The sequence below is a fragment of the Equus caballus genome, chromosome 17 (assembly GCF_041296265.1).
Source record: "Equus caballus isolate H_3958 breed thoroughbred chromosome 17, TB-T2T, whole genome shotgun sequence".
Classification (NCBI taxonomy): domain Eukaryota; kingdom Metazoa; phylum Chordata; class Mammalia; order Perissodactyla; family Equidae; genus Equus; species Equus caballus.
The window spans coordinates 2,431,189-2,455,343 of NC_091700.1; positions in this window are offsets into that span (position 1 = coordinate 2,431,189).

The following is a 24,155-nucleotide window of genomic DNA, read 5'->3' on the forward strand; positions in this document are numbered from 1 at the left end:
AAGGCACAACGTGCAGGCTTCTTTCCAAAGGGCGAGTTGGGCCCCACTGCATCTTGCTTCCAGCTCTTTGGGAAGCTAAGAAACAACTCGCTCTGCACAGTGCTCTTACAGCCTAGTGGGAACATCTCTTCCAAAGGCCTGTGAAACGCAGTTTCTTTGCAGGCCTGATCTGGCTGAAGTAGGACTTCTGCTCTGGGTGTGCTACTTTGCCCTAGAGCTGAAAGGCACAACGTGCAGGCTTCTTTCCAAAGGGCGAGTTGGGCCCCACAGCATCTTGCTTCCAGCTCTTTGGGAAGCTAAGAAACAACTCGCTCTGCACAGTGCTCTTACAGCCTACCGGGAACATCTCTTCCAAAGGCCTGTGAAACGCAGTTTCTTTGCAGGCCTGATCTGGCTGAAGTAGGACTTCTGCTCTGGGTGTGCTACTTTGCCCTAGAGCTGAAAGGCACAACGTGCAGGCTTCTTTCCAAAGGGCGAGTTGGGCCCCACAGCATCTTGCTTCCAGCTCTTTGGGAAGCTAAGAAACAACTCGCTCTGCACAGTGCTCTTACAGCCTACCGGGAACATCTCTTCCAAAGGCCTGTGAAACGCAGTTTCTTTGCAGGCCTGATCTGGCTGAAGTAGGACTTCTGCTCTGGGTGTGCTACTTTGCCCTAGAGCTGAAAGGCACAACGTGCAGGCTTCTTTCCAAAGGGCGAGTTGGGCCCCACAGCATCTTGCTTCCAGCTCTTTGGGAAGCTAAGAAACAACTCGCTCTGCACAGTGCTCTTACAGCCTACCGGGAACATCTCTTCCAAAGGCCTGTGAAACGCAGTTTCTTTGCAGGCCTGATCTGGCTGAAGTAGCACTTCTGCTCTGGGTGTGCTACTTTGCCCTAGAGCTGAAAGGCACAACGTGCAGGCTTCTTTCCAAAGGGCGAGTTGGGCCCCACAGCATCTTGCTTCCAGCTCTTTGGGAAGCTAAGAAACAACTCGCTCTGCACAGTGCTCTTACAGCCTAGTGGGAACATCTCCTCCAAAGGCCTGTGAAACACAGTGTCTTTGCAGGCCTGATCTGGCTGAAGTAGGACTTCTGCTCTGGGTGTGCTACTTTGCCCTAGAGCTGAAAGGCACAACGTGCAGGCTTCTTTCCAAAGGGCGAGTTGGGCCCCACAGCATCTTGCTTCCAGCTGTTTGGGAAGCTAAGAAACAACTCGCTCTGCACAGTGCTCTTACAGCCTAGTGGGAACATCTCTTCCAAAGGCCTGTGAAACGCAGTTTCTTTGCAGGCCTGATCTGGCTGAAGTAGGACTTCTGCTCTGGGTGTGCTACTTTGCCCTAGAGCTGAAAGGCACAACGTGCAGGCTTCTTTCCAAAGGGCGAGTTGGGCCCCACAGCATCTTGCTTCCAGCTCTTTGGGAAGCTAAGAAACAACTCGCTCTGCACAGTGCTCTTACAGCCTACCGGGAACATCTCTTCCAAAGGCCTGTGAAACGCAGTTTCTTTGCAGGCCTGATCTGGCTGAAGTAGCACTTCTGCTCTGGGTGTGCTACTTTGCCCTAGAGCTGAAAGGCACAACGTGCAGGCTTCTTTCCAAAGGGCGAGTTGGGCCCCACAGCATCTTGCTTCCAGCTCTTTGGGAAGCTAAGAAACAACTCGCTCTGCACAGTGCTCTTACAGCCTACCGGGAACATCTCTTCCAAAGGCCTGTGAAACGCAGTTTCTTTGCAGGCCTGATCTGGCTGAAGTAGGACTTCTGCTCTGGGTCTGCTACTTTGCCCTAGAGCTGAAAGGCACAACGTGCAGGCTTCTTTCCAAAGGGCGAGTTGTGCCCCACAGCATCTTGCTTCCAGCTCTTTGGGAAGCTAAGAAACAACTCGCTCTGCACAGTGCTCTTACAGCCTACCGGGAACATCTCTTCCAAAGGCCTGTGAAACGCAGTTTCTTTGCAGGCCTGATCTGGCTGAAGTAGGACTTCTGCTCTGGGTGTGCTACTTTGCCCTAGAGCTGAAAGGCACAACGTGCAGGCTTCTTTCCAAAGGGCGAGTTGGGCCCCACAGCATCTTGCTTCCAGCTCTTTGGGAAGCTAAGAAACAACTCGCTCTGCACAGTGCTCTTACAGCCTACCGGGAACATCTCTTCCAAAGGCCTGTGAAACGCAGTTTCTTTGCAGGCCTGATCTGGCTGAAGTAGCACTTCTGCTCTGGGTGTGCTACTTTGCCCTAGAGCTGAAAGGCACAACGTGCAGGCTTCTTTCCAAAGGGCGAGTTGGGCCCCACAGCATCTTGCTTCCAGCTCTTTGGGAAGCTAAGAAACAACTCGCTCTGCACAGTGCTCTTACAGCCTAGTGGGAACATCTCCTCCAATTGCCTGTGAAACGCAGTGTCTTTGCAGGCCTGATCTGGCTGAAGTAGGACTTCTGCTCTGGGTGTGCTACTTTGCCCTAGAGCTGAAAGGCACAACGTGCAGGCTTCTTTCCAAAGGGCGAGTTGGGCCCCACAGCATCTTGCTTCCAGCTCTTTGGGAAGCTAAGAAACAACTCGCTCTGCACAGTGCTCTTACAGCCTAGTGGGAACATCTCTTCCAAAGGCCTGTGAAACGCAGTTTCTTTGCAGGCCTGATCTGGCTGAAGTAGGACTTCTGCTCTGGGTGTGCTACTTTGCCCTAGAGCTGAAAGGCACAACGTGCAGGCTTCTTTCCAAAGGGCGAGTTGGGCCCCACAGCATCTTGCTTCCAGCTCTTTGGGAAGCTAAGAAACAACTCGCTCTGCACAGTGCTCTTACAGCCTACCGGGAACATCTCTTCCAAAGGCCTGTGAAACGCAGTTTCTTTGCAGGCCTGATCTGGCTGAAGTAGCACTTCTGCTCTGGGTGTGCTACTTTGCCCTAGAGCTGAAAGGCACAACGTGCAGGCTTCTTTCCAAAGGGCGAGTTGGGCCCCACAGCATCTTGCTTCCAGCTCTTTGGGAAGCTAAGAAACAACTCGCTCTGCACAGTGCTCTTACAGCCTACCGGGAACATCTCTTCCAAAGGCCTGTGAAACGCAGTTTCTTTGCAGGCCTGATCTGGCTGAAGTAGGACTTCTGCTCTGGGTGTGCTACTTTGCCCTAGAGCTGAAAGGCACAACGTGCAGGCTTCTTTCCAAAGGGCGAGTTGGGCCCCACAGCATCTTGCTTCCAGCTCTTTGGGAAGCTAAGAAACAACTCGCTCTGCACAGTGCTCTTACAGCCTACCGGGAACATCTCTTCCAAAGGCCTGTGAAACGCAGTTTCTTTGCAGGCCTGATCTGGCTGAAGTAGCACTTCTGCTCTGGGTGTGCTACTTTGCCCTAGAGCTGAAAGGCACAACGTGCAGGCTTCTTTCCAAAGGGCGAGTTGGGCCCCACAGCATCTTGCTTCCAGCTCTTTGGGAAGCTAAGAAACAACTCGCTCTGCACAGTGCTCTTACAGCCTAGTGGGAACATCTCCTCCAAAGGCCTGTGAAACGCAGTGTCTTTGCAGGCCTGATCTGGCTGAAGTAGGACTTCTGCTCTGGGTGTGCTACTTTGCCCTAGAGCTGAAAGGCACAACGTGCAGGCTTCTTTCCAAAGGGCGAGTTGGGCCCCACAGCATCTTTCTTCCAGCTGTTTGGGAAGCTAAGAAACAACTCGCTCTGCACAGTGCTCTTACAGCCTAGTGGGAACATCTCTTCCAAAGGCCTGTGAAACGCAGTTTCTTTGCAGGCCTGATCTGGCTGAAGTAGGACTTCTGCTCTGGGTGTGCTACTTTGCCCTAGAGCTGAAAGGCACCACGTGCAGGCTTCTTTCCAAAGGGCGAGTTGGGCCCCACAGCATCTTGCTTCCAGCTCTTTGGGAAGCTAAGAAACAACTCGCTCTGCACAGTGCTCTTACAGCCTACCGGGAACATCTCTTCCAAAGGCCTGTGAAACGCAGTTTCTTTGCAGGCCTGATCTGGCTGAATTAGGACTTCTGCTCTGGGTGTGCTACTTTGCCCTAGAGCTGAAAGGCACAACGTGCAGGCTTCTTTCCAAAGGGCGAGTTGGGGCCCACAGCATCTTGCTTCCAGCTCTTTGGGAAGCTAAGAAACAACTCGCTCTGCACAGTGCTCTTACAGCCTACCGGGAACATCTCTTCCAAAGGCCTGTGAAACGCAGTTTCTTTGCAGGCCTGATCTGGCTGAAGTAGGACTTCTGCTCTGGGTGTGCTACTTTGCCCTAGAGCTGAAAGGCACAACGTGCAGGCTTCTTTCCAAAGGGCGAGTTGGGCCCCACAGCATCTTGCTTCCAGCTCTTTGGGAAGCTAAGAAACAACTCGCTCTGCACAGTGCTCTTACAGCCTACCGGGAACATCTCTTCCAAAGGCCTGTGAAACGCAGTTTCTTTGCAGGCCTGATCTGGCTGAAGTAGGACTTCTGCTCTGGGTGTGCTACTTTGCCCTAGAGCTGAAAGGCACAACGTGCAGGCTTCTTTCCAAAGGGCGAGTTGGGCCCCACAGCATCTTGCTTCCAGCTCTTTGGGAAGCTAAGAAACAACTCGCTCTGCACAGTGCTCTTACAGCCTACCGGGAACATCTCTTCCAAAGGCCTGTGAAACGCAGTTTCTTTGCAGGCCTGATCTGGCTGAAGTAGCACTTCTGCTCTGGGTGTGCTACTTTGCCCTAGAGCTGAAAGGCACAACGTGCAGGCTTCTTTCCAAAGGGCGAGTTGGGCCCCACAGCATCTTGCTTCCAGCTCTTTGGGAAGCTAAGAAACAACTCGCTCTGCACAGTGCTCTTACAGCCTAGTGGGAACATCTCCTCCAAAGGCCTGTGAAACGCAGTGTCTTTGCAGGCCTGATCTGGCTGAAGTAGGACTTCTGCTCTGGGTGTGCTACTTTGCCCTAGAGCTGAAAGGCACAACGTGCAGGCTTCTTTCCAAAGGGCGAGTTGGGCCCCACAGCATCTTGCTTCCAGCTCTTTGGGAAGCTAAGAAACAACTCGCTCTGCACAGTGCTCTTACAGCCTAGTGGGAACATCTCTTCCAAAGGCCTGTGAAACGCAGTTTCTTTGCAGGCCTGATCTGGCTGAAGTAGGACTTCTGATCTGGGTGTGCTACTTTGCCCTAGAGCTGAAAGGCACAACGTGCAGGCTTCTTTCCAAAGGGCGAGTTGGGCCCCACAGCATCTTGCTTCCAGCTCTTTGGGAAGCTAAGAAACAACTCGCTCTGCACAGTGCTCTTACAGCCTACCGGGAACATCTCTTCCAAAGGCCTGTGAAACGCAGTTTCTTTGCAGGCCTGATCTGGCTGAAGTAGCACTTCTGCTCTGGGTGTGCTACTTTGCCCTAGAGCTGAAAGGCACAACGTGCAGGCTTCTTTCCAAAGGGCGAGTTGGGCCCCACAGCATCTTGCTTCCAGCTCTTTGGGAAGCTAAGAAACAACTCGCTCTGCACAGTGCTCTTACAGCCTACCGGGAACATCTCTTCCAAAGGCCTGTGAAACGCAGTTTCTTTGCAGGCCTGATCTGGCTGAAGTAGGACTTCTGCTCTGGGTGTGCTACTTTGCCCTAGAGCTGAAAGGCACAACGTGCAGGCTTCTTTCCAAAGGGCGAGTTGGGCCCCACAGCATCTTGCTTCCAGCTCTTTGGGAAGCTAAGAAACAACTCGCTCTGAACAGTGCTCTTACAGCCTACCGGGAACATCTCTTCCAAAGGCCTGTGAAGCGCAGTTTCTTTGCAGGCCTGATCTGGCTGAAGTAGCACTTCTGCTCTGGGTGTGCTACTTTGCCCTAGAGCTGAAAGGCACAACGTGCAGGCTTCTTTCCAAAGGGCGAGTTGGGCCCCACAGCATCTTGCTTCCAGCTCTTTGGGAAGCTAAGAAACAACTCGCTCTGCACAGTGCTCTTACAGCCTAGTGGGAACATCTCTTCCAAAGGCCTGTGAAACGCAGTTTCTTTGCAGGCCTGATCTGGCTGAAGTAGGACTTCTGCTCTGGGTGTGCTACTTTGCCCTAGAGCTGAAAGGCACAACGTGCAGGCTTCTTTCCAAAGGGCGAGTTGGGCCCCACAGCATCTTGCTTCCAGCTCTTTGGGAAGCTAAGAAACAACTCGCTCTGCACAGTGCTCTTACAGCCTACCGGGAACATCTCTTCCAAAGGCCTGTGAAACGCAGTTTCTTTGCAGGCCTGATCTGGCTGAAGTAGCACTTCTGCTCAGGGTGTGCTACTTTGCCCTAGAGCTGAAAGGCACAACGTGCAGGCTTCTTTCCAAAGGGCGAGTTGGGCCCCACAGCATCTTGCTTCCAGCTCTTTGGGAAGCTAAGAAACAACTCGCTATGCACAGTGCTCTTACAGCCTAGTGGGAACATCTCTTCCAAAGGCCTGTGAAACGCAGTTTCTTTGCAGGCCTGATCTGGCTGAAGTAGGACTTCTGCTCTGGGTGTGCTACTTTGCCCTAGAGCTGAAAGGCACAACGTGCAGGCTTCTTTCCAAAGGGCGAGTTGGGCCCCACAGCATCTTGCTTCCAGCTCTTTGGGAAGCTAAGAATCAACTCGCTCTGCACAGTGCTCTTACAGCCTACCGGGAAAATCTCTTCCAAAGGCCTGTGAAACGCAGTTTCTTTGCAGGCCTGATCTGGCTGAAGTAGGACTTCTGCTCTGGGTGTGCTACTTTGCCCTAGAGCTGAAAGGCACAACGTGCAGGCTTCTTTCCAAAGGGCGAGTTGGGCCCCACAGCATCTTGCTTCCAGCTCTTTGGGAAGCTAAGAATCAACTCGCTCTGCACAGTGCTCTTACAGCCTACCGGGAAAATCTCTTCCAAAGGCCTGTGAAACGCAGTTTCTTTGCAGGCCTGATCTGGCTGAAGTAGGACTTCTGCTCTGGGTGTGCTAATTTGCCCTAGAGCTGAAAGGCACAACGTGCAGGCTTCTTTCCAAAGGGCGAGTTCGGCCCCACGGCATCTTGCTTCCAGCTCTTTGGGAAGCTAAGAAACAACTCGCTCTGCACAGTGCTCTTACAGCCTACCGGGAACATCTCTTCCAAAGGCCTGTGAAACGCAGTTTCTTTGCAGGCCTGATCTGGCTGAAGTAGGACTTCTGCTCTGGGTGTGCTACTTTGCCCTAGAGCTGAAAGGCACAACGTGCAGGCTTCTTTCCAAAGGGCGAGTTGGGCCCCACAGCATCTTGCTTCCAGCTCTTTGGGAAGCTAAGAAACAACTCGCTCTGCACAGTGCTCTTACAGCCTAGTGGGAACATCTCCTCCAAAGGCCTGTGAAACGCAGTGTCTTTGCAGGCCTGATCTGGCTGAAGTAGGACTTCTGCTCTGGGTGTGCTACTTTGCCCTAGAGCTGAAAGGCACAACGTGCAGGCTTCTTTCCAAAGGGCGAGTTGGGCCCCACAGCATCTTGCTTCCAGCTCTTTGGGAAGCTAAGAAACAACTCGCTATGCACAGTGCTCTTACAGCCTAGTGGGAACATCTCTTCCAAAGGCCTGTGAAACGCAGTTTCTTTGCAGGCCTGATCTGGCTGAAGTAGGACTTCTGCTCTGGGTGTGCTACTTTGCCCTAGAGCTGAAAGGCACAACGTGCAGGCTTCTTTCCAAAGGGCGAGTTGGGCCCCACAGCATCTTGCTTCCAGCTCTTTGGGAAGCTAAGAAACAACTCGCTCTGCACAGTGCTCTTACAGCCTAGTGGGAACATCTCCTCCAAAGGCCTGTGAAACGCAGTGTCTTTGCAGGCCTGATCTGGCTGAAGTAGGACTTCTGCTCTGGGTGTGCTACTTTGCCCTAGAGCTGAAAGGCACAACGTGCAGGCTTCTTTCCAAAGGGCGAGTTGGGCCCCACAGCATCTTGCTTCCAGCACTTTGGGAAGCTAAGAAACAACTCGCTCTGCACAGTGCTCTTACAGCCTACCGGGAACATCTCTTCCAAAGGCCTGTGAAACGCAGTTTCTTTGCAGGCCTGATCTGGCTGAAGTAGGACTTCTGCTCTGGGTGTGCTACTTTGCCCTAGAGCTGAAAGGCACAACGTGCAGGCTTCTTTCCAAAGGGCGAGTTGGGCCCCACAGCATCTTGCTTCCAGCTCTTTGGGAAGCTAAGAAACAACTCGCTCTGGACAGTGCTCTTACAGCCTACCGGGAACATCTCTTCCAAAGGCCTGTGAAACGCAGTTTCTTTGCAGGCCTGATCTGGCTGAAGTAGGACTTCTGCTCTGGGTGTGCTACTTTGCCCTAGAGCTGAAAGGCACAACGTGCAGGCTTCTATCCAAAGGGCGAGTTGGGCCCCACAGCATCTTGCTTCCAGCTCTTTGGGAAGCTAAGAAACAACTCGCTCTGCACAGTGCTCTTACAGCCTAGTGGGAACATCTCTTCCAAAGGCCTGTGAAACGCAGTTTCTTTGCAGGCCTGATCTGGCTGAAGTAGCACTTCTGCTCTGGGTGTGCTACTTTGCCCTAGAGCTGAAAGGCACAACGTGCAGGCTTCTTTCCAAAGGGCGAGTTGGGCCCCACAGCATCTTGCTTCCAGCTCTTTGGGAAGCTAAGAAACAACTCGCTCTGCACAGTGCTCTTACAGCCTACCGGGAACATCTCTTCCAAAGGCCTGTGAAACGCAGTTTCTTTGCAGGCCTGATCTGGCTGAAGTAGGACTTCTGCTCTGGGTGTGCTACTTTGCCCTAGAGCTGAAAGGCACAACGTGCAGGCTTCTTTCCAAAGGGCGAGTTGGGCCCCACAGCATCTTGCTTCCAGCTCTTTGGGAAGCTAAGAAACCACTCGCTCTGCACAGTGCTCTTACAGCCTACCGGGAACATCTCTTCCAAAGGCCTGTGAAACGCAGTTTCTTTGCAGGCCTGATCTGGCTGAAGTAGGACTTCTGCTCTGGGTGTGCTACTTTGCCCTAGAGCTGAAAGGCACAACGTGCAGGCTTCTTTCCAAAGGGCGAGTTGGGCCCCACAGCATCTTGCTTCCAGCTCTTTGGGAAGCTAAGAAACAACTCGCTCTGCACAGTGCTCTTACAGCCTACCGGGAACATCTCTTCCAAAGGCCTGTGAAACGCAGTTTCTTTGCAGGCCTGATCTGGCTGAAGTAGGACTTCTGCTCTGGGTGTGCTACTTTGCCCTAGAGCTGAAAGGCACAACGTGCAGGCTTCTTTCCAAAGGGCGAGTTGGGCCCCACAGCATCTTGCTTCCAGCTCTTTGGGAAGCTAAGAAACAACTCGCTCTGCACAGTGCTCTTACAGCCTACCGGGAACATCTCTTCCAAAGGCCTGTGAAACGCAGTTTCTTTGCAGGCCTGATCTGGCTGAAGTAGCACTTCTGCTCTGGGTGTGCTACTTTGCCCTAGAGCTGAAAGGCACAACGTGCAGGCTTCTTTCCAAAGGGCGAGTTGGGCCCCACAGCATCTTGCTTCCAGCTCTTTGGGAAGCTAAGAAACAACTCGCTCTGCACAGTGCTCTTACAGCCTACCGGGAACATCTCTTCCAAAGGCCTGTGAAACGCAGTTTCTTTGCAGGCCTGATCTGGCTGAAGTAGGACTTCTGCTCTGGGTGTGCTACTTTGCCCTAGAGCTGAAAGGCACAACGTGCAGGCTTCTTTCCAAAGGGCGAGTTGGGCCCCACAGCATCTTGCTTCCAGCTCTTTGGGAAGCTAAGAAACAACTCGCTCTGCACAGTGCTCTTACAGCCTAGTGGGAACATCTCCTCCAAAGGCCTGTGAAACGCAGTGTCTTTGCAGGCCTGATCTGGCTGAAGTAGGACTTCTGCTCTGGGTGTGCTACTTTGCCCTAGAGCTGAAAGGCACAACGTGCATGCTTCTTTCCAAAGGGCGAGTTGGGCCCCACAGCATCTTGCTTCCAGCTCTTTGGGAAGCTAAGAAACAACTCGCTATGCACAGTGCTCTTACAGCCTAGTGGGAACATCTCTTCCAAAGGCCTGTGAAACGCAGTTTCTTTGCAGGCCTGATCTGGCTGAAGTAGGACTTCTGCTCTGGGTGTGCTACTTTGCCCTAGAGCTGAAAGGCACAACGTGCAGGCTTCTTTCCAAAGGGCGAGTTGGGCCCCACAGCATCTTGCTTCCAGCTCTTTGGGAAGCTAAGAAACAACTCGCTCTGCACAGTGCTCTTACAGCCTAGTGGGAACATCTCCTCCAAAGGCCTGTGAAACGCAGTGTCTTTGCAGGCCTGATCTGGCTGAAGTAGGACTTCTGCTCTGGGTGTGCTACTTTGCCCTAGAGCTGAAAGGCACAACGTGCAGGCTTCTTTCCAAAGGGCGAGTTGGGCCCCACAGCATCTTGCTTCCAGCACTTTGGGAAGCTAAGAAACAACTCGCTCTGCACAGTGCTCTTACAGCCTACCGGGAACATCTCTTCCAAAGGCCTGTGAAACGCAGTTTCTTTGCAGGCCTGATCTGGCTGAAGTAGGACTTCTGCTCTGGGTGTGCTACTTTGCCCTAGAGCTGAAAGGCACAACGTGCAGGCTTCTTTCCAAAGGGCGAGTTGGGCCCCACAGCATCTTGCTTCCAGCTCTTTGGGAAGCTAAGAAACAACTCGCTCTGGACAGTGCTCTTACAGCCTACCGGGAACATATCTTCCAAAGGCCTGTGAAACGCAGTTTCTTTGCAGGCCTGATCTGGCTGAAGTAGGACTTCTGCTCTGGGTGTGCTACTTTGCCCTAGAGCTGAAAGGCACAACGTGCAGGCTTCTATCCAAAGGGCGAGTTGGGCCCCACAGCATCTTGCTTCCAGCTCTTTGGGAAGCTAAGAAACAACTCGCTCTGCACAGTGCTCTTACAGCCTAGTGGGAACATCTCTTCCAAAGGCCTGTGAAACGCAGTTTCTTTGCAGGCCTGATCTGGCTGAAGTAGCACTTCTGCTCTGGGTCTGCTACTTTGCCCTAGAGCTGAAAGGCACAACGTGCAGGCTTCTTTCCAAAGGGCGAGTTGGGCCCCACAGCATCTTGCTTCCAGCTCTTTGGGAAGCTAAGAAACAACTCGCTCTGCACAGTGCTCTTACAGCCTACCGGGAACATCTCTTCCAAAGGCCTGTGAAACGCAGTTTCTTTGCAGGCCTGATCTGGCTGAAGTAGGACTTCTGCTCTGGGTGTGCTACTTTGCCCTAGAGCTGAAAGGCACAACGTGCAGGCTTCTTTCCAAAGGGCGAGTTGGGCCCCACAGCATCTTGCTTCCAGCTCTTTGGGAAGCTAAGAAACAACTCGCTCTGCACAGTGCTCTTACAGCCTACCGGGAACATCTCTTCCAAAGGCCTGTGAAACGCAGTTTCTTTGCAGGCCTGATCTGGCTGAAGTAGGACTTCTGCTCTGGGTGTGCTACTTTGCCCTAGAGCTGAAAGGCACAACGTGCAGGCTTCTTTCCAAAGGGCGAGTTGGGCCCCACAGCATCTTGCTTCCAGCTCTTTGGGAAGCTAAGAAACAACTCGCTCTGCACAGTGCTCTTACAGCCTACCGGGAACATCTCTTCCAAAGGCCTGTGAAACGCAGTTTCTTTGCAGGCCTGATCTGGCTGAAGTAGGACTTCTGCTCTGGGTGTGCTACTTTGCCCTAGAGCTGAAAGGCACAACGTGCAGGCTTCTTTCCAAAGGGCGAGTTGGGCCCCACAGCATCTTGCTTCCAGCTCTTTGGGAAGCTAAGAAACAACTCGCTCTGCACAGTGCTCTTACAGCCTACCGGGAACATCTCTTCCAAAGGCCTGTGAAACGCAGTTTCTTTGCAGGCCTGATCTGGCTGAAGTAGCACTTCTGCTCTGGGTGTGCTACTTTGCCCTAGAGCTGAAAGGCACAACGTGCAGGCTTCTTTCCAAAGGGCGAGTTGGGCCCCACAGCATCTTGCTTCCAGCTCTTTGGGAAGCTAAGAAACAACTCGCTCTGCACAGTGCTCTTACAGCCTACCGGGAACATCTCTTCCAAAGGCCTGTGAAACGCAGTTTCTTTGCAGGCCTGATCTGGCTGAAGTAGGACTTCTGCTCTGGGTGTGCTACTTTGCCCTAGAGCTGAAAGGCACAACGTGCAGGCTTCTTTCCAAAGGGCGAGTTGGGCCCCACAGCATCTTGCTTCCAGCTCTTTGGGAAGCTAAGAAACAACTCGCTCTGCACAGTGCTCTTACAGCCTACCGGGAACATCTCTCCCAAAGGCCTGTGAAACGCAGTTTCTTTGCAGGCCTGATCTGGCTGAAGTAGGACGTCTGCTCTGGGTGTGCTGCTTTGCCCTAGAGCTGAAAAGGCACAACGTGCAGGCTTCTTTCCAAAGGGCGAGTTGGGCCCCACAGCATCTTGCTTCCAGCTCTTTGGGAAGCTAAGAAACAACTCGCTCTGCACAGTGCTCTTACAGCCTACCGGGAACATCTCTCCCAAAGGCCTGTGAAACGCAGTTTCTTTGCAGGCCTGATCTGGCTGAAGTAGGACTTCTGCTCTGGGTGTGCTACTTTGCCCTAGAGCTGAAAGGCACAACGTGCAGGCTTCTTTCCAAAGGGCGAGTTGGGCCCCACAGCATCTTGCTTCCAGCTCTTTGGGAAGCTAAGAAACAACTCGCTCTGCACAGTGCTCTTACAGCCTACCGGGAACATCTCTTCCAAAGGCCTGTGAAACGCAGTTTCTTTGCAGGCCTTATCTGGCTGAAGTAGCACTTCTGCTCTGGGTGTGCTACTTTGCCCTAGAGCTGAAAGGCACAACGTGCAGGCTTCTTTCCAAAGGGCGAGTTGGGCCCCACGGCATCTTGCTTCCAGCTCTTTGGGAAGCTAAGAAACAACTCGCTCTGCACAGTGCTCTTACAGCCTACCGGGAACATCTCTTCCAAAGGCCTTTGAAACGCAGTTTCTTTGCAGGCCTGATCTGGCTGAAGTAGCACTTCTGCTCTGGGTGTGCTACTTTGCCCTAGAGCTGAAAGGCACAACGTGCAGCCTTCTTTCCAAAGGGCGAGTTGGGCCCCACAGCATCTTGCTTCCAGCTCTTTGGGAAGCTAAGAAACAACTCGCTCTGCACAGTGCTCTTACAGCCTAGTGGGAACATCTCCTCCAAAGGAAAGTGAAACGCAGTGTCTTTGCAGGCCTGATCTGGCTGAAGTAGGACTTCTGCTCTGGGTGTGCTACTTTGCCCTAGAGCTGAAAGGCACAACGTGCAGGCTTCTTTCCAAAGGGCGAGTTGGGCCCCACAGCATCTTGCTTCCAGCTCTTTGGGAAGCTAAGAAACAACTCGCTCTGCACAGTGCTCTTACAGCCTACCGGGAACATCTCTTCCAAAGGCCTGTGAAACGCAGTTTCTTTGCAGGCCTGATCTGGCTGAAGTAGGACTTCTGCTCTGGGTGTGCTACTTTGCCCTAGAGCTGAAAGGCACAACGTGCAGGCTTCTTTCCAAAGGGCGAGTTGGTCCCCACAGCATCTTGCTTCCAGCTCTTTGGGAATCTAAGAAACAACTTGCTCTGCACAGTGCTCTTACAGCCTAGTGGGACCATCCATTCTAAAGGCCTGTGAAACGCAGTTTCTTTGCAGGCCTGATCTGGCTGAAGTAGGACTTCTGCTCTGGGTGTGCTACTTTGCCCTAGAGCTGAAAGGCACAACGTGCAGGCTTCTTTCCAAAGGGCGAGTTGGGCCCCACAGCATCTTGCTTCCAGCTCTTTGGGAAGCTAAGAAACAACTCGCTCTGCACAGTGCTCTTACAGCCTAGTGGGAACATCTCTTCCAAAGGCCTGTGAAACGCAGTTTCTTTGCAGGCCTGATCTGGCTGAAGTAGGACTTCTGCTCTGGGTGTGCTACTTTGCCCTAGAGCTGAAAGGCACAACGTGCAGGCTTCTTTCCAAAGGGCGAGTTGGGCCCCACAGCATCTTGCTTCCAGCTCTTTGGGAAGCTAAGAAACAACTCGCTCTGCACAGTGCTCTTACAGCCTAGTGGGAACATCTCCTCCAAAGGCCTGTGAAACGCAGTGTCTTTGCAGGCGTGATCTGGCTGAAGTAGGACTTCTGCTCTGGGTGTGCTACTTTGCCCTAGAGCTGAAAGGCACAACGTGCAGGCTTCTTTCCAAAGGGCGAGTTGGGCCCCACAGCATCTTGCTTCCAGCTCTTTGGGAAGCTAAGAAACCACTCGCTCTGCACAGTGCTCTTACAGCCTACCGGGAACATCTCTTCCAAAGGCCTGTGAAACGCAGTTTCTTTGCAGGCCTGATCTGGCTGAAGTAGGACTTCTGCTCTGGGTGTGCTACTTTGCCCTAGAGCTGAAAGGCACAACGTGCAGGCTTCTTTCCAAAGGGCGAGTTGGGCCCCACAGCATCTTGCTTCCAGCTCTTTGGGAAGCTAAGAAACAACTCGCTCTGCACAGTGCTCTTACAGCCTACCAGGAACATCTCTTCCAAAGGCCTGTGAAACGCAGTTTCTTTGCAGGCCTGATCTGGCTGAAGTAGCACTTCTGCTCTGGGTGTGCTACTTTGCCCTAGAGCTGAAAGGCACAACGTGCAGGCTTCTTTCCAAAGGGCGAGTTGGGCCCCACAGCATCTTGCTTCCAGCTCTTTGGGAAGCTAAGAAACAACTCGCTCTGCACAGTGCTCTTACAGCCTACCGGGAACATCTCTTCCAAAGGCCTGTGAAACGCAGTTTCTTTGCAGGCCTGATCTGGCTGAAGTAGGACTTCTGCTCTGGGTGTGCTACTTTGCCCTAGAGCTGAAAGGCACAACGTGCAGGCTTCTTTCCAAAGGGCGAGTTGGGCCCCACAGCATCTTGCTTCCAGCTCTTTGGGAAGCTAAGAATCAACTCGCTCTGCACAGTGCTCTTACAGCCTACCGGGAAAATCTCTTCCAAAGGTCTGTGAAACGCAGTTTCTTTGCAGGCCTGATCTGGCTGAAGTAGGACTTCAGCTCTGGGTGTGCTACTTTGCCCTAGAGCTGAAAGGCACAACGTGCAGGCTTCTTTCCTAAGGGCGAGTTGGGCCCCACAGCATCTTGCTTCCAGCTCTTTGGGAAGCTAAGAAACAACTCGCTCTGCACAGTGCTCTTACAGCCTACCGGGAACATCTCTTCCAAAGGCCTGTGAAACGCAGTTTCTTTGCAGGCCTGATCTGGCTGAAGTAGCACTTCTGCTCTGGGTGTGCTACTTTGCCCTAGAGCTGAAAGGCACAACGTGCAGGCTTCTTTCCAAAGGGCGAGTTGGGCCCCACAGCATCTTGCTTCCAGCTCTTTGGGAAGCTAAGAAACAACTCGCTCTGCACAGTGCTCTTACAGCCTAGTGGGAACATCTCCTCCAAAGGCCTGTGAAACGCAGTGTCTTTGCAGGCCTGATCTGGCCGAAGTAGGACTTCTACTCTGGGTCTGCTACTTTGCCCTAGAGCTGAAAGGCACAACGTGCAGGCTTCTTTCCGAAGGGCGAGTTGGGCCCCACAGCATCTTGCTTCCAGCTCTTTGGGAAGCTAAGAAACAACTCGCTCTGCACAGTGCTCTTACAGCCTACCTGGAACATCTCTTCCAAAGGACTGTGAAACGCAGTTTCTTTGCAGGCCTGATCTGGCTGAAGTAGCACTTCTGCTCTGGGTGTGCTACTTTGCCCTAGAGCTGAAAGGCACAACGTGCAGGCTTCTTTCCAAAGGGCGAGTTGGGCCCCACAGCATCTTGCTTCCAGCTCTTTGGGAAGCTAAGAAACCACTCGCTCTGCACAGTGCTCTTACAGCCTACCGGGAATATCTCTTCCAAAGGCCAGTGAAACGCAGTTTCTTTGCAGGCCTGATCTGGCTGAAGTAGGACTTCTGCTCTGGGTGTGCTACTTTGCCCTAGAGCTGAAAGGCACAACGTGCAGGCTTCTTTCCAAAGGGCGAGTTCTGCCCCACAGCATCTTGCTTCCAGCTCTTTGGGAATCTAAGAAACAAATTGCTCTGCACAGTGCTCTTACAGCCTAGTGGGACCATCCATTCTAAAGGCCTGTGAAACGCAGTTTCTTTGCAGGCCTGATCTGGCCGAAGTAGGACTTCTACTCTGGGTCTGCTACTTTGCCCTAGAGCTGAAAGGCACAACGTGCAGGCTTCTTTCCAAAGGGCGAGTTGGGCCCCACAGCATCTTGCTTCCAGCTCTTTGGGAAGCTAAGAAACAACTCGCTCTGCACAGTGCTCTTACAGCCTAGTGGGAACATCTCTTCCAAAGGCCTGTGAAACGCAGTTTCTTTGCAGGCCTGATCTGGCTGAAGTAGGACTTCTGCTCTGGGTGTGCTACTTTGCCCTAGAGCTGAAAGGCACAACGTGCAGGCTTCTTTCCAAAGGGCGAGTTGGGCCCCACAGCATCTTGCTTCCAGCTCTTTGGGAAGCTAAGAAACAACTCGCTATGCACAGTGCTCTTACAACCTACCGGGAGCATCTCTTCCAAAGGCCTGTGAAACGCAGTTTCTTTGCAGGCCTGATCTGGCTGAAGTAGGACTTCTGCTCTGGGTGTGCTACTTTGCTCTAGAGCTGAAAGGCACAACGTGCAGGCTTCTTTCCAGAGGGCGAGTTGGGCCCCACAGCATCTTGCTTCCAGCTCTTTGGGAAGCTAAGAAACCACTCGCTCTGCACAGTGCTCTTACAGCCTACCGGGAACATCTCTTCCAAAGGCCTGTGAAACGCAGTTTCTTTGCAGGCCTGATCTGGCTGAAGTAGGACTTCTGCTCTGGGTGTGCTACTTTGCCCTAGAGCTGAAAGGCACAACGTGCAGGCTTCTTACCAAAGGGCGAGTTGGGCCCCACAGCATCTTGCTTCCAGCTCTTTGGGAAGCTAAGAAACAACTCGCTCTGCACAGTGCTCTTACAGCCTACCGGGAACATCTCTTCCAAAGGCCTGTGAAACGCAGTTTCTTTGCAGGCCTGATCTGGCTGAAGTAGGACTTCTGCTCTGGGTGTGCTACTTTGCCCTAGAGCTGAAAGGCACAACGTGCAGGCTTCTTTCCAAAGGGCGAGTTGGGCCCCACAGCATCTTGCTTCCAGCTCTTTGGGAAGCTAAGAAACAACTCGCTCTGCACAGTGCTCTTACAGCCTAATGGGAACATCTCTTCCAAAGGCCTGTGAAACACAGTTTCTTTGCAGGCCTGATCTGGCTGAAGTAGGACTTCTGCTCTGGGTGTGCTACTTTGCCCTAGAGCTGAAAGGCACAACGTGCAGGCTTCCTTCCAAAGGGCGAGTTGGGCCCCACAGCATCTTGCTTCCAGCTCTTTGGGAAGCTAAGAAACAACTCGCTCTGCACAGTGCTCTAACAGCCTACCGGGAACATCTCTTCCAAAGGCCTGTGAAACGCAGTTTCTTTGCAGGCCTGATCTGTCTGAAGTAGGACTTCTGCTCTGGGTGTGCTACTTTGCCCTAGAGCTGAAAGGCACAACGTGCAGGCTTCTTTCCAAAGGGCGAGTTGGGCCCCACAGCATCTTGCTTCCAGCTCTTTGGGAAGCTAAGAAACAACTCGCTCTGCACAGTGCTCTTACAGCCTAGTGGGAACATCTCTTCCAAAGGCCTGTGAAACGCAGTTTCTTTGCAGGCCTAATCTGGCTGACGTAGGACTTCTGCTCTGGGTGTGCTACTTTGCCCTAGAGCTGAAAGGCACAACGTGCAGGCTTCTTTCCAAAGGGAGAGTTGGGCCCCACAGCATCTTGCTTCCAGCTCTTTGGGAAGCTAAGAAACAACTCGCTCTGCACAGTGCTCTTACAGCCTACCGGGAACATGTCTTCCAAAGGCCTGTGAATTGGTGTTTCTTTGCAGGCCTCATCTGGCTGAAGTAGGACTTCTGCTCTGGGTGTGCTGCTTTGTCCTAGTCTGAAAGGCACAACGTGCAGGCTTCTTTCCAAAGGGCGAGTTGGGCCCCACAGCATCTTGCTTCCAGCTCTTTGGCAAGCTAAGAAAGAACTCGCTCTGCACAGTGCTCTTACAGCCTACCGGGAATATCTCTTCCAAAGGCCTGTGAAACGGAGATTCTTTGCAGGCCTGATCTGGCTGAAGTAGGACTTCTGCTCTGGGTGTGCTACTTTGCCCTAGAGCTGAAAGGCACAACGTGCAGGCTTCTTTCCAAAGGGCGAGTTGGGCCCCACAGCATCTTGCTTCCAGCTCTTTGGGAAGCTAAGAAACAACTCGCTCTGCACAGTGCTCTTACAGCCTACCGGGAACATCTCTTCCAAAGGCCTGTGAAACGCAGTTTCTTTGCAGGCCTGATCTGGCCGAAGTAGGACTTCTGCTCTGGGTGTGCTACTTTGCCCTAGAGCTGAAAGGCACAACGTGCAGGCTTCTTTCCAAAGGGCGTGTTGGGCCCCACAGCATCTTGCTTCCAGCTCTTTGGGAAGCTAAGAAACAACTCGCTCTGCACAGTGCTCTTACAGCCTACCGGGAACATCTCTTCCAAAGGCCAGTGAAACGCAGTTTCTTTGCAGGCCTGATCTGGCTGAAGTAGGACTTCTGCTCTGGGTGTGCTACTTTGCCCTAGAGCTGAAAGGCACAACGTGCAGGCTTCTTTCCAAAGGGCGAGTTGGGCCCCACAGCATCTTGCTTCCAGCTCTTTGGGAAGCTAAGAAACAACTCGCTCTGCACAGTGCTCTTACAGCCTACCGGGAACATCTCTTCCAAAGGCCAGTGAAACGCAGTTTCTTTGCAGGCCTGATCTGGCCGAAGTAGGACTTCTGCTCTGGGTGTGCTACTTTGCCCTAGAGCTGAAAGGCACAACGTGCAGGCTTCTTTCCAAAGGGCGAGTTGGGCCCCACAGCATCTTGCTTCCAGCTCTTTGGGAAGCTAAGAAACAACTCGCTCTGCACAGTGCTCTTACAGCCTAGTGGGAACATCTCTTCCAAAGGCCTGTGAAACGCAGTTTCTTTGCAGGCCTGATCTGGCTGAAGTAGGACTTCTGCTCTGGGTGTGCTACTTTGCCCTAGAGCTGAAAGGCACAACGTGCAGGCTTCCTTCCAAAGGGCGAGTTGGGCCCCACAGCATCTTTCTTCCAGCTCTTTGGGAAGCTAAGAAACAACTCGCTCTGCACAGTGCTCTAACAGCCTACCGGGAACATCTCTTCCAAAGGCCTGTGAAACGCAGTTTCTTTGCAGGCCTGATCTGGCTGAAGTAGGACTTCTGCTCTGGGTGTGCTACTTTGCCCTAGAGCTGAAAGGCACAACGTGCAGGCTTCTTTCCAAAGGGCGAGTTGGGCCCCACAGCATCTTGCTTCCAGCTCTTTGGGAAGCTAAGAAACAACTCGCTCTGCACAGTGCTCTTACAGCCTACCGGGAACATCTCTTCCAAAGGCCTGTGAAACGTAGTTTCTTTGCAGGCCTAATCTGGCTGACGTAGGACTTCTGCTCTGGGTGTGCTACTTTGCCCTAGAGCTGAAAGGCACAACGTGCAGGCTTCTTTCCAAAGGGAGAGTTGGGCCCCACAGCATCTTGCTTCCAGCTCTTTGGGAAGCTAAGAAACAACTCGCTCTGCACAGTGCTCTTACAGCCTACCGGGAACACGTCTTCCAAAGGCCTGTGAAACGGTGTTTCTTTGCAGGCCTCATCTGGCTGAAGTAGGACTTCTGCTCTGGGTGTGCTGCTTTGTCCTAGTCTGAAAGGCACAACGTGCAGGCTTCTTTCCAAAGGGCGAGTTGGGCCCCACAGCATCTTGCTTCCAGCTCTTTGGCAAGCTAAGAAAGAACTCGCTCTGCACAGTGCTCTTACAGCCTACCGGGAACATCTCTTCCAAAGGCCTGTGAAACGCAGATTCTTTGCAGGCCTGATCTGGCTGAAGTAGGACTTCTGCTCTGGGTGTGCTACTTTGCCCTAGAGCTGAAAGGCACAACATGCAGGCTTCTTTCCAAAGGGCGAGTTGGGCCCCACAGCATCTTGCTTCCAGCTCTTTGGGAAGCTAAGAAACAACTCGCTCTGCACAGTGCTCTTACAGCCTACCGGGAACATCTCTTCCAAAGGCCTGTGAAACGCAGTTTCTTTGCAGGCCTGATCTGGCCGAAGTAGGACTTCTGCTCTGGGTGTGCTACTTTGCCCTAGAGCTGAAAGGCACAACGTGCAGGCTTCTTTCCAAAGGGCGAGTTGGGCCCCACAGCATCTTGCTTCCAGCTCTTTGGGAAGCTAAGAAACAACTCGCTCTGCACAGTGCTCTTACAGCCTAGTGGGAACATCTCTTCCAAAGGCCTGTGAAATGCAGTTTCTTTGCAGGCCTAATCTGGCTGACGTAGGACTTCTGCTCTGGGTGTGCTACTTTGCCCTAGAGCTGAAAGGCACAACGTGCAGGCTTCTTTCCAAAGGGAGAGTTGGGCCCCACAGCATCTTGCTTCCAGCTCTTTGGGAAGCTAAGAAACAACTCGCTCTGCACAGTGCTCTTACAGCCTACCGGGAACATGTCTTCCAAAGGCCTGTGAAACGGTGTTTCTTTGCAGGCCTCATCTGGCTGAAGTAGGACTTCTGCTCTGGGTGTGCTGCTTTGTCCTAGTCTGAAAGGCACAACGTGCAGGCTTCTTTCCAAAGGGCGAGTTGGGCCCCACAGTATCTTGCTTCCAGCTCTTTGGCAAGCTAAGAAAGAACTCGCTCTGCACAGTGCTCTTACAGCCTACCGGGAACATCTCTTCCAAAGGCCTGTGAAACGCAGATTCTTTCCAGGCCTGATCTGGCTGAAGTAGGACTTCTGCTCTGGGTGTGCTACTTTGCCCTAGAGCTGAAAGGCACAACGTGCAGGCTTCTTTCCAAAGGGCGAGTTGGGCCCCACAGCATCTTGCTTCCAGCTCTTTGGGAAGCTAAGAAACAACTCGCTCTGCACAGTGCTCTTACAGCCTACCGGGAACATCTCTTCCAAAGGCCTGTGAAACGCAGTTTCTTTGCAGGCCTGATCTGGACGAAGTAGGACTTCTGCTCTGGGTGTGCTACTTTGCCCTAGAGCTGAAAGGCACAACGTGCAGGCTTCTTTCCAAAGGGCGAGTTTTGCCCCATGGCATCTTGCTTCCAGCTCTTTGGGAAGCTAAGAAACAACTCGCTCTGCACAGTGCTCTTACAGCCTAGTGGGACCATCCATTCTAAAGGCCTGTGAAACGCAGTTTCTTTGCAGGCCTGATCTGGCTGAAGTAGGACTTCTGCTCTGGGTGTGCTACTTTGCCCTAGAGCTGAAAGGCACAACGTGCAGGCTTCTTTCCAAAGGGCGAGTTGGGCCCCACAGCATCTTGCTTCCAGCTCTTTGGGAAGCTAAGAAACAACTCGCTCTGCACAGTGCTCTTACAGCCTACCGGGAACATCTCTTCCAAAGGCCTGTGAAACGCAGTTTCTTTGCAGGCCTGATCTGGCCGAAGTAGGACTTCTGCTCTGGGTGTGCTACTTTGCCCTAGAGCTGAAAGGCACAACGTGCAGGCTTCTTTCCAAAGGGCGAGTTGGGCCCCACAGCATCTTGCTTCCAGCTCTTTGGGAAGCTAAGAAACAACTCGCTCTGCACAGTGCTCTTACAGCCTACCGGGAACATCTCTTCCAAAGGCCAGTGAAGCGCAGTTTCTTTGCAGGCCTGATCTGGCTGAAGTAGGACTTCTGCTCTGGGTGTGCTACTTTGCCCTAGAGCTGAAAGGCACAACGTGCAGGCTTCTTTCCAAAGGGCGAGTTGGGCCCCACAGCATCTTGCTTCCAGCTCTTTGGGAAGCTAAGAAACAACTTGCTCTGCACAGTGCTCTTACAGCCTAGTGGGACCATCCATTCTAAAGGCCTGTGAAACGCAGTTTCTTTGCAGGCCTGATCTGGCTGAAGTAGGACTTCTGCTCTGGGTGTGCTACTTTGCCCTAGAGCTGAAAGGCACAACGTGCAGGCTTCTTTCCAAAGGGCGAGTTGGGCCCCACAGCATCTTGCTTCCAGCTCTTTGGGAAGCTAAGAAACCACTCGCTCTGCACAGTGCTCTTACAGCCTACCGGGAACATCTCTTCCAAAGGCCTGTGAAACGCAGTTTCTTTGCAGGCCTGATCTGGCTGAAGTAGGACTTCTGCTCTGGGTGTGCTACTTCGCCCTAGAGCTGAAAGGCACAACGTGCAGGCTTCTTTCCAAGGGCGAGTTGGGCCCCACCGCATCTTGGTTCCAGCTCTTTGGGAAGCTAAGAAACAACTCGCTCTGCACAGTGCTCTTACAGCCTACCGGGAACATCTCTTCCAAAGGCCTGTGAAACGCAGTTTCTTTGCAGGCCTGATCTGGCTGAAGTGGGATTTCTGCTCTGGGTGTGCTACTTTGCCCTAGAGCTGAAAGGCACAACGTGCAGGCTTCTTTCCAAAGGGCGAGTTGGGCCCCACAGCATCTTGCTTCCAGCTCTTTGGGAAGCTAAGAAACAACTCGCTCTGCACAGTGCTCTTACAGCCTACCGGGAACATCTCTTCCAAAGGCCTGTGAAACGCAGTTTCTTTGCAGGCCTGATCTGGCCGAAGTAGGACTTCTGCTCTGGGTGTGCTACTTTGCCCTAGAGCTGAAAGGCACAACGTGCAGGCTTCTTTCCAAAGGGCGTGTTGGGCCCCACAGCATCTTGCTTCCAGCTCTTTGGGAAGCTAAGAAACAACTCGCTCTGCACAGTGCTCTTACAGCCTACCGGGAACATCTCTTCCAAAGGCCTGTGAAACGCAGTTTCTTTGCAGGCCTGATCTGGCTGAAGTAGGACTTCTGCTCTGGGTGTGCTACTTTGGCCTAGAGCTGAAAGGCACAACGTGCAGGCTTCTTTCCAAAGGGCGAGTTGGGCCCCACAGCATCTTGCTTCCAGCTCTTTGGGAAGCTAAGAAACAACTCGCTCTGCACAGTGCTCTTACAGCCTACCGGGAACATCTCTTCCAAAGGCCTGTGAAACGCAGTTTCTTTGCAGGCCTGATCTCGCTGAAGTAGGACTTCTGCTCTGGGTGTGCTACTTTGCCCTAGAGCTGAAAGGCACAACGTTCAGGCTTCTTTCCAAAGGGCGAGTTGGGCCCCACAGCATCTTGCTTCCAGCTCTTTGGGAAGCTAAGAAACAACTCGCTCTGCACAGTGCTCTTACAGCCTACCGGGAACATCTCTTATAAAGGCCAGTGAAACGCAGTTTCTTTGCAGGCCTGATCTGGCTTAAGTAGGACTTCTGCTCTGGGTGTGCTACTTTGCCCTAGAGCTGAAAGGCACAACGTGCAGGCTTCTTTCCAAAGGGCGAGTTGGGCCCCACAGCATCTTGCTTCCAGCTCTTTGGGAAGCTAAGAAACAACTCGCTCTGCACAGTGCTCTTACAGCCTACTGGGAACATCTCTTCCAAAGGCCTGTGAAACGCAGTTTCTTTGCAGGCCTGATCTGGCTGAAGTAGGACTTCTGCTCTGGGTGTGCTACTTTGCCCTAGAGCTGAAAGGCACAACGTGCAGGCTTCTTTCCAAAGGGCGACTTGGGCCCAACAGCATCTTGCTTCCAGCTATTTGGGAAGCTAAGAAACAACTCGCTCTGCACAGTGCTCTTACAGCCTACCGGGAACATCTCTTATAAAGACCAGTGAAACGCAGTTTCTTTGCAGGCCTGATCTGGCTGAAGTAGGACTTCTGCTCTGGGTGTGCTACTTTGCCCTAGAGCTGAAAGGCACAACGTACAGGCTTCTTTCCAAAGGGCGAGTTGGGCCCCACAGCATCTTGCTTCCAGCTCTTTGGGAAGCTAAGAAACAACTCGCTCTGCACAGTACTCTTACATCCTACCGGGAACATCTCTTCCAAAGGCCTGTGAAACGCAGTTTCTTTGCAGGCCTGATCTGGCCGAAGTAGGACTTCTGCTCTGGGTCTGCTACTTTGCCCTAGAGCTGAAAGGCACAACGTGCAGGCTTCTTTCCAAAGGGCGAGTTGGGCCCCACAGCATCTTGCTTCCAGCTCTTTGGGAAGCTAAGAAACAACTCGCTCTGCACAGTGCTCTTACAGCCTAGTGGGAACATCTCTTCCAAAGGCCTGTGAAACGCAGTTTCTTTGCAGGCCTGATCTGGCTGAAGTAGCACTTCTGCTCTGGGTCTGCTACTTTGCCCTAGAGCTGAAAGGCACAACGTGCAGGCTTCTTTCCAAAGGGCGAGTTGGGCCCCACAGCATCTTGCTTCCAGCTCTTTGGGAAGCTAAGAAACAACTCGCTCTGCACAGTGCTCTTACAGCCTACCGGGAACATCTCTTCCAAAGGCCTGTGACACGCAGTTTCTTTGCAGGCCTGATCTGGCTGAAGTAGCACTTCTGCTCTGGGTGTGCTACTTTGCCCTAGAGCTGAAAGGCACAACGTGCAGGCTTCTTTCCAAAGGGCGAGTTGGGCCCCACAGCATCTTGCTTCCAGCTCTTT